Below are 12,171 nucleotides of genomic sequence, written 5' to 3' on the forward strand. Positions count from 1 at the left end.
GTCTCTGGGCGTACGTGGGGCACTGCTGTCCCCCGCACCTCCCGCCGTCCCCCAGGACACCTCGGAGAAATTGCTCTCCTCCAAAACTTTGGCTACTGAAGCTGGTGCTGTTCCAGCCATGGGTAGAGCTGGGGAAGAGGCTCTCCTTGCATTTCCCGTTCACTATGGGGGAAATTTCTTTGGTGATCAGCATCCCACTGGGAAGCCCTGAGTTTTCCCGGACTCACTGTCTGGGACTGGGATAAGGGATCCCTGGGGTCGGGTGCTGGGCTAATGCACAGTAAGATGGTACTCCCCTCTGCACATCCTCATGCGCTCAACAGATCAGGGAACCCAAAGGAGAGCTTGGGCTTCTGGTGTCGGTGATGGAGAGCTAAAGCAGGGGAAAATTAAATGAATTTTGGGGGCACAGGGACGTGGTGGCAGAGCCTGGAGCAGCTCCCAGTCACCCTATTTCCAGCCCAATGTGCACAAGGGTTTTATTCCCCTGCCTGTGCTTGATGCTCTGTCTGTAAAATGGCTGTAAAAGAGCAACTGTGCCGCATAACTGCTTATAGAAAACACAGAAGCATATGTGCCTTTACCATTACAATCATAATTGCAAACATTCAAAAGTCGAGATTTGCAAGCTCCCAGCTTCCCAAAGGCGGATGGATTCGAACCCAAATGACATCCAGAGGAATCAGGAGAAAATCTACTCAAAGCAAAGGCTGATTTTTCATTTACGCTGTGGTAACGGCGAGCAGGATCTGGGCTGGCAGCCTGATCTCCCTAAGCTGCTGCTGTTAGAGGACAGCTATGCCCCCAGATACAGCCATGGAGACCCCCAAGCAGCGGCTGCGCCCCCCAGGGTGCTGGCTACATGTGGACTTTGCATATAGGATTAATCCTGGATACTTTGCTGGTGGCAGGGGCCACAGTGGCAAACACTCCCCCCGCGCAGGCACTTGGCACCCAGCAGCTTGCTGGCCCCAGGGACTTTGCTGGCGCTGCCTGGAGAGCAGCCTGGATGGGTGCAGGGTCTTTGCAGCCACCTTTACACTCATCTGAGCTTCAGGGCGGCCGGCGGGATGTCGGACTGAAAACCGTCCCCTCACTGGCCCCTGCGAGCAGAGTGGGAACAGACCAGCCCCAAACCTCCCTCCTACACTGGACTTGTGCAGCTGGTCCCTGCCGCTATCCTGGGGGGACCCTGACCATCCTCTGCTTCCCTGTTTAAAGCAAGTTTCCACCAGCTTTTTCGAGCATTAAAAGGCTTATATGGCCTGGAGGTGGTGGTGCACAGCCCAGCTTACCCAGCAGTGCTGCGGCATCCCTGGCTGCACTCCCCCTCCCCACCCCCTCCTCACCCCTGACCACCCCTCATGTAAGGTGCTGATTCAAACCACAATCATTTAGGGCAAAACACACCCAAATGGAGAAGGGATGAGAGCAGCCGCCCCAATGCAAGGCATCCCTGGGGCTGGGGGAGACTGCTGTGTGTTAAGGGGAGGTCCATTGCGGAGTGGGCGGGAGGCAGCAGGGCCAGCCCGGGGCTGCTTTTGCCAACTGTGGAGCAATAAAAACCAGGCTGTGGCAGCAAAAGGGACCCAACGCTTTCCCCCCGTGCTTCAGGACCCGAGATAGTGGTGGCGGCAGAGTGAGCTGTTGCCCTTTGCCAGGGGTGGGGGGGATTTAGGGCGCCAGTTCTGACGGCTGAGGCAGGGTCGGTGGGAGGAGGCCATATGGCCGGGAGCAGCATGCGGCGTGCCGTCCTGGCGGCAGACCGGCAGCAGCGGGCAGAGCCTCTCCTCGGGAAGGGCGGCCGTGCCAAGAGCAGGCTCCGGCACAGGTGCCGGCCGGCTGCCAGGTACACTCAGGTGCCATGGGAGGCTCGGAGCCTGCAGGGCAGCATGGCACGGCTGGCATGGCGGAATGCCTCCATGCAAACCAGCTGCCCCTCCTCAACCCCAGGCAGTAGGGGACATGAGGGGGTTCGTCACCCCTGCCCAGCATGGGTTTGGGCCAGGCAGGTGTAACCGTGAGTGCGGCTGTAGCGTGGTGTAAGTGCTGATGAGCCAGGGTGGGTGTGGGGAATACAGGCTGTGGAAGGAGACGCAGCCATGTAAATGTGTGCGTGTGTGGCGGGGCGGGTGTGCGCGTCTGAGCGTGTGGTGGGTGGTGTGGGTGCATGTGGAGGGTTGCACGTATGTGTGTATGTGTAAATGCATGGTCAGGGGGCTGCACGTGCGTGGGCACATGCATACATATAAGCACCTGGTGGAGCGGTGCGTGTGCGTGTCAATGCATGGCAGAGGGCTGCAGGCGTGTGCTGCGCTGCCCTGTGCTGGCGGCCACCTCGGGGAGAGGTCGGATGGACGTGCCGTGGCCAGGGGACCCTCGGGGAGCGAGGTGGCCGGAGCAGCCAATCTACCACTAGAGCCCGCGCACCGGGCAGGCTGGCCAGGGCAGCCAGCTGGCATCCGAGCAGGGCTGCCCGCTGCCTGCAAACCTCCCAGCAAGCGGATGAAATCTCCTTTTCTTCTACAAGGACAACATTTGAACATGGAAGCAGAGGATGGCTAGTGGGACATTGGCAGCAGGAGCACATCCACCTCCTCCTCTGCCTGCTCTGTCCTGTGCTGGGGGACAGGCTCCTCCAGCGGGGACGTGAAAGGGCTCAGCAACTCCCTCCTCTCATGATAACCCTTTTCCAGCAGAGGCTGGCCCCAGACTTCCCACTCCTGCCCTTGCTTGAGGTGCAAAGGGGTGAAAAAGCAATCAATCAGGCATGTGTCCTGAGAAGGAGGGGCTTCAGGCAGGCATCGGGGAAGGCTCGTGAGCAGAACTGGGCAGGAAAGGTCCTTAACTAATACCAGGGAAGGGGAGGGGGAGCCCAGCAGATCAGGTTTGCTTTTCACATGGCAGAGAATGAGGGTGAGCAAGAAGGTAAAGAAAACGTGGAGGTGCAGATGTGCTGCCCCCTCACATCGCCTCCGCAGGGAGCAGCGTGCCGCCTTCGGGACCATCACCTTCCTCCGGCCGCCCTTCTCCAGGCGCCTGCTGCCTCCTCCCCTCTCCATCAGCAGACCTCGGGCTCTGTTTGCCCTTGGCTTCCTGAGAGTGGTCCCGGGGAGGATCCGCTCGCCCTTTGATGTCTCTTTTTCGCAGATTAGAGAGGAAGGAGAGGGCTTTGCTATCAGAGAGCTGGCTGGAGGCAGAGCTCGCTTGCCCGCTGGGAGCCTGCTGGCTCTCGAGCCAGCTTGTTTTGGCCTGATCTGCTTTTGCAAGTGAGACCTGCTGAAGACAGCCCAATCCTATTAGCGTCAGGGATTTGGTTCAGGTTTCCTGTCATTAACCTGATGACATTTTGCTGTGCAATAAGCCTCTCTCTTTTGGGACACTAAAAATCAAGCGTGCGGCTTTCCCCCCGCAGGAGCCATCCCTGCGCCGTGCCAGCAGGAGCCTCGCTGCGGAAATTGGGAGTCACCTTGGTGTTCCCACCGGATACGGCATTTTCCTTCTGCCTCACAAATCCCAGGCAGGGGACAAGGACGGATGCCACCAGCAGCAGGGCTCTGTATGAAACAAGTCCTGTGTTTGTCACCCAGGGATGCTGGCTGAAGCCATCATGGCTTTGAGCCCCTCAGAAGGAAGGGTAAGAGCAGGCAGGGTCAGCCCCGGGAAGCATCTCTGACGGTGACCAAAGGGAGATGCCGAGGAGATGGTAGGAGGGCAAGTGTCTAATGAGACTTTCCCAGGCCATCTCCTCGCCTCCAGCAGCCTGGGGCTGAAGGATTCCTGACCCAGGCGTTGTTTCTTGGGTTTGGTATGTCTCAAAGGGTTTCTCCTTCCTGAGCTTGTCCGGGCTTCCCTTGAACCCAAGTAAGTGCTCATAACCTGCGATAGCCAGGGGTGTAAAGTCCCTGCTGCTGAGCCTCAGCCACCCTCCATCCCACTCCTTGTTGCTGTGTGCTGGCTAAATGCCAAATATTCACTATACCTTCCTGAAACTCATTTTAAAATGCGATTTGCCTGCTGCCTGCTTGCTACCATTTCTAACAACAACAGAAGAGCCTTGGCGCTGGGGCCGGGTTGCCTCCGCACCTTGGAGATCCCACACCCCTCCTGTGCCACGTCTCATCAGTCAGCGAGGGACCATCCCTCGACACATGTGAGCACACCGCCCGCCCAGTGTGCCGGGAGCTCGCCTGTTCCCGCGCCGCCAGAGCATATGGCAATTGCAAGCTCACGGAGTGAAATTCAGCTTAAGCAAATATTTCTGGGGATAAAAAAATCCTATATAAAGCAAGGAAGGGGGAAGGCTGGCACTGCTCGGTGCAGTCTAGAGGTGAGAGGAGAGCAATTAAGCGAGCATTTTTGAGCCAAACCAAGGTGCATTGTCCCCACCTCGAGGAGGCAAGGGACCGGGTGACGAGTGACAGCGGAAACTCCCGTGACCAGGGATGCAGGAGGATCAGTGGAAAATCTTGGGGAAAAGAAGAGAAGGAAAAGGTGAGATACCAACTGCCAACAAATTACTGCTGAAGATCTATATGAGGTTTGTGAAGTGCCACAACCAGACGAGGGGCTCAGTAACCACTTGCAGCTCCACGAAGGACAGGATAAGAGGGAAAATGTGTAATGAGAGGAATAGGACTAAATGAAGAACAGGAGACAACCTGAAAATCCAGACAGCGAGACGTATGTGGCTATAGGAGCGTCTCAGGCTGGAGTAAGCGGAGCATCATTAAAAAATGTGCCTAAGCAGCAGATCGGGCTCAGGGCAGAGAACGTGACAGGTCTGCTCTCACTTCTGCAACCGCCCGAGCGCAGCAGCCGGGGCACGCACCCATGCACGTGGGATCCCGCCGGCGGGGCGCGGGCGGAGGGGACGGTGAAGCCTCGCCTGCGCCGGCTCACGTACTGCAGGCAGGGAAGGCGTGCGACCTGGTGGGGAGAACTGCGTTTGAGCCCCCCGGGCCTTCTGCAGGGCAGGTGTTAATCCTCACCCATCGCTCCTCTTGGAGAACTAGTTCACAGTCTAATAGTTGCTGCAGAGAGAGATGTCCCTGACGTCCCCCCACACATGTCCTCTCAGTGATGGACATTCATCTTGTGACAAGAGCCCATGGGCACCCTGTGCGGTTGCCTGCTGGTGCCGGTGTTGGTCTCGCCCTTTGCTTTCTGCCCCCTGTGCTGTATTTTGGGATGCACCATTGGCCTTTTGTGGGCAGAGGATGATGATGCTTATGCCCTGGCTGGTGATGGGCTTAAATGCAAGGCTGGGGCTGCTGGAGCAAGGGCTGTAAACGCAGGGTTGCGGCTGCCCTGCTAATTTTTAAAGCTTGCCAATATTTGTCACAACCAACGGAGGTAATTGCAAATGCAAGGAGAAAAATAAGCCCTTGGCATCTACCAGCAGTGAGTTTCCTCTCTACCACTGGCAGCACGGAAAAGCCAGCAGTCTTGGGCCAGGTCTGAAATAGGTGTAAAAACTCCTGGCTGCCATCCTTTTTAAGGATGGAGCAGCCAGCATGGATGGAGCAGCTGGGCCTGGCACTGCTGGGGAAGGGGAGGCTGCCGCACGCCAAGCTGGGCGCTGGGAGAGGAGCTTGGCCGGAGGGTCCCTTCACTGGGGTCCTGCCTGGAAGGTGGGAAGGGGGAACTGGACCCTGGGTAGAGTAAAGCTGGCTCAGAAAGCAGCTCCCTGCCGTGCCCCAGAGCTGCCACGTTATCCCAGGCACATTGCTGAGCCCTGCACAGCCAAAAGCATCTCCTGATTTCTATTCCCTTGGTGTTCAGGAGCCTGAGATAAGACCTTGGGCCACTGACTTTGAGAGGCATGGAGGACGCAGAGTCCTAAGCATTTGGAAATATGGGAGCTTTCTTGCCCCAGTTTGCCCCTTTTGAGTGAAGGCTGGAGCCCCCATTTCATGGGGAGGGCTGACAGCTCGAGGCTGCTCTACCTAAAGTATTTCCAATGCTTTACGTGAAAGGGAAAACCCCAGACACTTGCACCATCCTGCAGCAGGGAAGTGGTATGTGCATCAGAGATGCCACGTACCAAAGGGCTCTTTGGAGGGATAGGGGATATTTGAGTGTGGAGCTCACGTTTAGGTATTTAACTCACATTTCCAGGTTGTCCTTCAGCCCCGAACAAGAACTTGCTGGCTGCGTGGTGATGGTGGCCACCATGAGCCTGCCCTCGGCGGGCAGCAGGACCAGTGGGAGAAGGGACAGCCAGGACGGCGGCAGTAGGGAAATGTCATGCCTTGCCAAGCAGTCGAATTGCAAAGACAAAAAAAGCTCAGTCTTAAAAATTAGCAACACCTGAGCAGCCCTTCTGCTGTCTTCCACATCATCGCCAGAGACATTTTCCCGTTGCACCGGCTTTACCTCGGGGGACAGATGCCTCTGCAAGCCGCGCTGCCCTCGCTGCCGCTCTCGTGCCACTTCCCCCTCCTTGGCTGTGCGAGGGGGGCTCAGTGGCTTCAGAAATCAAAGGGGCTGGAGCCCCGAAAGCCCTGACAGGTTCCCTACCCACACAAGGGCCTATGGAGCTCTGCCTTCATTAGCAAGACATGGGTTTCTAGTCCGCCGGCTCACAGAGAAAAGCCTTGCAAACATAACACAAGCATAGCCTGGAGGCTCAGGAACTGGAGATGAAATAAGAAAAGTCACAAAACTTCTCTTTTTTCCTTTTTTTTTTTTAATCTCACCACCTTTTTGCCAGTTTTTGGCTTTCCACAGGCCTGGCTCCCTCCTCAAGGTGCCCGAGGGTAGCACTGTGCTGGGGCCCCCTGGACGGCTGCTGGTGGCCTGGGAGGACTTTGCAGTCTCTTCCTGCAGCAAAGATGTTTTCTGACTGGAGTGGGCGAGCTGGGCTGCCAGCACCCATCCCACCCTCCCTGCGTGTGGTGGGGGTCCCGGGCAGGCTGCCAGACCCCTGTTCTCCATCCAGCTCACACCAGGGGACGCACACCCATCCACACGATGTGCCTGGAGCCGTGGCTCCTCTCCGGGATGTCTCCCAATGAGCCGGTCCCCCTCCCCTTGCCTCTTCTCCGGGGCGGCCGTGCCACATGGCTCTGTGCAAGCGCAGTGGGAGGACAGATCCGAGGAGACAGGAGGAAAATGAACTCCCTTAAATGTGATGGAGGTGACTGCCTGGTTCTGTCAGCCATTGCCCGTCCCCCGCACCCGGCTTGTCTCCTGCTGTTTTTCTCTCTCTTTGGGTATAAGATGTCACAACGATTAAGCCCAAATCTCACCTGGGTGCTGCAGCTAGCCCCTTGCTCATCTCCTGTGGTCCCCTCCAAACCACAAAGACAACTGCAGTGGAAATCACACCCTCGAAACACCAGGCAGGGGCAGCCGTGGAGCTCCGTTGCCACCCTTCGTGAGCAAACCCTATAAAATGTCCTGGCCTGGTGACCAGCTAGCATCACCACTGGAAGAGGGATGCATTGCTCGCAGAGCCAGCCGGGCTGCGCCAGGGCTGGGGGCTGGAGCCAGGGCAGGGGGAGGTGCCCAGGCAGAGCCCCAGCTCCAAACCCTCTGAGGTTTGCTGCGGTTCCCGGCTGGAAGTGGGAGGTGTAGCCAGACACTAGCCCATGAAACGCGGTGTCCAGGCAAGCTCGCCTGAGCTGTGCCAGCATGACGATCATGAGGCGTGCAAGAGCATGCGGCAGAGCGCGCTGGGGCTTGCAGCAGTGAGTGGCACCACGTCCCAGCAAGATCACCGTTGCTTTGGGGTCACTGATGTCAAATGCTGTTGCAGCCTTGCTGGCAACAGATGCAAATCTTGTGGGCTCTCCCGGTGCACCTCATCCCTTTCCTGAAATGACTCAGTGGGGCCGTACTTGCCCCTGATACCCCAGGACCAGCCCTGCTGGGCACTCTGGACAGATGTAGTTTTTCTGTTGCCCCTTTCCCCCGTGCATCCATCCACCCCAGCACTCTGCCTCTGCCACTGTCAGGGCAGCCGCCTTCCTCCCTGCTGTCCCAGGAGAGATCCTGTGCTGTCCTGACATGCAGAAGCTCTGCAGCGGGGCTGCCTCACCACCAGGCTTTTAATGAGGAGTTAATTGCATCTGACACTGCCCAAGTGGGGAAGATCCCTCCTGGGTCCTCAGGTCCATGGCAGCACTTGGCTGGGATGGAGAACAAGAGGAGGGAGCATTGGTGCTGCTGGTAAATGTGCTCCAAGACAGTCAGCGAGGGAGCAAGGGCTGCAGCATCTTTATTCCCTCTTGACCCATTTAAAGCAAGCACCGGTGACTAAGGGATCTGGCAGGAGGATAAAAATACCTCCCACATGTTCCCTAGGAGGCCAGGGATAGAAATAGGGGTGCCATCACCTCTCCGGAGAGCGGTTGGGGTCACCCAGTATTTTGCAATCCCAAAGGTCGAGTCCCCCAGGGCTTCTCACAGCAAACATGACCACACCAGGGGCTCAGAGCCTCCTGCCATGTGTGGTCCAAAGAACCATCTCCCTTGTGCCCTCCCTTTCCTTCCCTGGGGCCGGAGCAATCAGAAACTGCCCCCCAAAAGCGGTGGCTCTCCCTTATGAACAGCAAAAGGAGGAAAGCATCTCGCAAGGATGTGTTCCCCGCAGACCCCAGCCATGCAGGTCACCATGCTGCTGCCAAAATGTCTCTCACCACGCTGTTTGCCCCGTTGGGGTCGCATCCCTGCATGGGCTGCGGTGGCCAGAGGAACAGATCCTGGGGTCCTGCTCACCTTCCTGACCTGAGCTGCTCCAGGCACCGCGTTGCCATCTCATGGGAAAATGCACTTGAATTTCCTGCCCCTCTGGGCAGAGCTATTCTCAGACCGCCAGTGCCTTTCAGCAAGGCACCCTGTGCTCTGCATGGTGACCTGGTCCACTTGGGGAGGCGAGCCGGGCCCATCCAGGTGCACAGGTGCAGGGTGAGAGCCAGTGGCCTGGAACTTGTCCTCTCCATTCCCCGGCACCCACCGCCAGCAGCGAGTGGGTGGGCACGCCGGCTGTCAGCGTGGGGGGTGATGGCGGTGGCATTTGCCACGGAGTGATGAGCACAGGTCCCACGTCTCGGCTGAGAGCTGCCATGGAAAAGGTTGTTGCTGGCTGTGCAGCAGGGTGGCTCGATACATCTTGCAAGGCTTGCTGCTGAATTGCTCTGCAGCCCTCGACTGACCGCTGGGTTGGGTCTGAGGTCCAACGGGGTCTTTCCAATGCCAGGCTGCTGAGGAGACCCACCTGGACAAATAAGACCTTTCCAAACAACATGGTTATGTGCAGGGCATGGTACCCACCATTCACAGATAGGAGCCTGCTACCTCCCTCCCTAACCCTGTCCCACCACACCTGGCAAGGAGGGGCAGCCCTGGGCTGGTGGCAGGGCAAGGTCTGGGTTGGTGGTGGGGATCTGGTGCTGTTGTCCCAGCCCCTCTGTTCTGGCTTTTGCACTTGGAGTTGGCTCAGCACACCAATGCTTTGCAAGCAAGATGCTGGAGACCAGCAACTGCACCTGGTACCTGGTGGTTTATTTGCTCTGCTTCAGGTCATGTAGCCGCCTGCTGCTTTATTAAACTTTGGAAAACATCTTTTGCAGGCAGCTACAATATTGAATGAACCTGTTTTCTTAGCAAAACAAAAGGTCTTAAACAAAACAAACAGACTGCAGCAGATACCCTGGCCACTTGGCCACAACTAGCAGTTCGGGTGGGGGGAAAGCCCCGTGCAGGAGGACGCTGCAGCCTTTGGGCAGGCTGCCCAGGCTCACAGATGCCAGCAGGTCTCCTCGCATGGGGTAGCACAGAGAAGTGTCATGGGGAGACACCAGCAGCTTTCCCTCCCTGATGGGTGCAGAGCCCACCAGCTGGGCAGGGGGACGAGGGCTGGTGTGGGGCCTGGCATGGTTGCCGAGACCCCTGGATTCAAGAAGGCGGCACTCAGCACTTGCGGGGGTTGCTAATAATTTGTCCATAAAAGCTGGGGGCTCGGGACAAAGGGGCGAGTTACAGCAAGGAGCTGGCAAGCTCAGGGTCTCTCCCCCTTCTCCCTTGGCACAGGCTCCCTGCCAGGAATGGAGAAGGTTTGTAAAGCAGAGAGCAAAAAAAGTTTCTTCTGCCTACGGCTTTCATGGACTGATATATCTCCGAAATCTGGGCTAGCGTTAGCAGAAGGCTGAATGTTGAGGCAGAGGTTTGCAGGCACTGGCCGGTGGTGCAGTGTGCTGAGTGGGCACCACCAGGAACCCAAACGTTGCCGCCCCTGAAGGACTTAATATATCCACCCAGATGTATCACCAGACTGTGTGGGGCAACGCCTTAATGCTCATCAGAGTGTAAGTCAGTCTCCTGGAGTATCAGAGTTATTGGGAGAGCAGTATATGCTGAAATAGGCAGTCCTGTTACTAAATCTGTAATTCCAGCTCTGGCTATATTTTCTTCTTTCTAATAATAAGTGCAAATATAGTAAGGATGAATCACAGGCTGCAGGCTTCAGGGTTGTTTTTTCCCTCCTTTCTCTGCGAATCCATCATGTGGAGGAGAGGGGCTGGCGCAGAGGAGGAGCTCAGACCCAGGGGGCGATCCTGTCCCAAGCAAGTCTAAACCCATCCCCTTGCACCTCCACGCACTGATCCCATCCAGGAGCCACCAGTCCCTCCTCCTCCTACTGCCTCCACCGTTTCAGCCTGCCAGCCTAACACTCCTGCCCGGGAATGTTTCCTTCCCGGGACACTCCCAGACCATTCCCCAAACCAGTGGACCTGTCCCATCCCCACCTGCACCCCAGGGCTTGTACATCCCCACATCTGGATTTGCCTTCTGGGAATGTTTTGCTTTGTTGCAAGGACCTTTTGCAAATGTTAATGCTTTCCTTTCGCTGGAGAGCTCTTCGGCTGATCTGCCAGAACACATTTCACACGCTTCTTCTAAAATTATGCCCTTTGCTTTTCCCAGCGTTCAAGCTGAAGCGGAGCCTGGCGTGCCGGCGGCATGCAGGGAGAGCAGCTCGACGGCTGCGCCCGGCTCCGGGGGTGGTGGAGCGAGGGGTTAAGCGCTGCCCAAGTGAGCATTCCCTGTAGGGGCAGAGGACTGGAGAGGTGGGAGGGCTGGGAAGTGCAGAGCCCGGGAGCCGTGGGGTGACAGCAGGGGTCTGTGCTGGACTTTGTGGATGCTCTCAGTGGGGAGAGGAGGGTGGATCAGAGCTTCCTTTGAAGCGAGACAGGTTTCAGCACTTCCCTTCCGCAGTGCACATAAACCCGAGTTCAAAGTACATCACAATTTAGGCACAAGCATTTTAGCGGCAGGTTGTTCTGGATTTGGGCTGAATGCAAGGGGTGAGCTAAAGATAAGCTGCTCTTAATACCTCCCAGGCCAGCGGTTTCCCTCCCACTTTCTCTCTACTGGAGCCCACCCATACTGGGCTGTACACACTCCCTGCACAGCCTTTAGCCATCTCCTGCATTGCCACCATCACTCTCTGGGCCAGGAGTGGGGACACGGGACGTGCCCCAGCGAGTCTCTGCGGCTGAGGGAGCAGAGAGGCCTGGCCGTGGTGTGATAGGTGGTGAGCAGGGAGGTCCCACAGAAAGTAACCCCCATCCTTCTGCATTGCCCTGCATCCCCCAAATCCCCTGCATCCTTCCACCCTCTGCATCGCACCACAGTCTCTATAACCTCCCACATCCCCTGCATCCCTGCATTCCCCCACCCCAGACACGTATGTGAGTTACAGGGAGCTTAGAATTACCCCCCAGCCACCCTGAACTGTAAATGAGGACATCCAGGGTTTACCCTCCACTGGCAGGACTCCCCCCAGACATGCCAGCTGGGAAATGCCGTGGGGAGATCCAGATTCCGCCCTGCCACTGGCCCTCCCCAGCCGATGCCGGGAGTGAGCAGCCAGTCATGACTATCGTCTCTGTGGTTAGAGCTGATTAAATACATCTTAAATGACTCACTGGGGAATTTTTATTATTTTTTCTAATAACTCGTGGGGTCACTACAGGGCATGAAGTTTGCTTCGCTGAGTTTGTTTCCCTGTTTCCTTGTGGAGATAAATAATTGAGGAGCTGAATAGCAAACCAGAAACCCAGAGAGACCGTTTCTGGGAATATGCTGGGAAATGTGTCACCCCAGCAGCATTTATAGACTCCATTTTGATATTAGCAGTGTGGGGGGGAGCAGAGATGAGGG

Source organism: Platalea leucorodia (genome assembly GCF_965183815.1).
Source record: "Platalea leucorodia genome assembly, chromosome: 4".
In the NCBI taxonomy this organism is placed as follows: Eukaryota; Metazoa; Chordata; class Aves; order Pelecaniformes; family Threskiornithidae; genus Platalea; species Platalea leucorodia.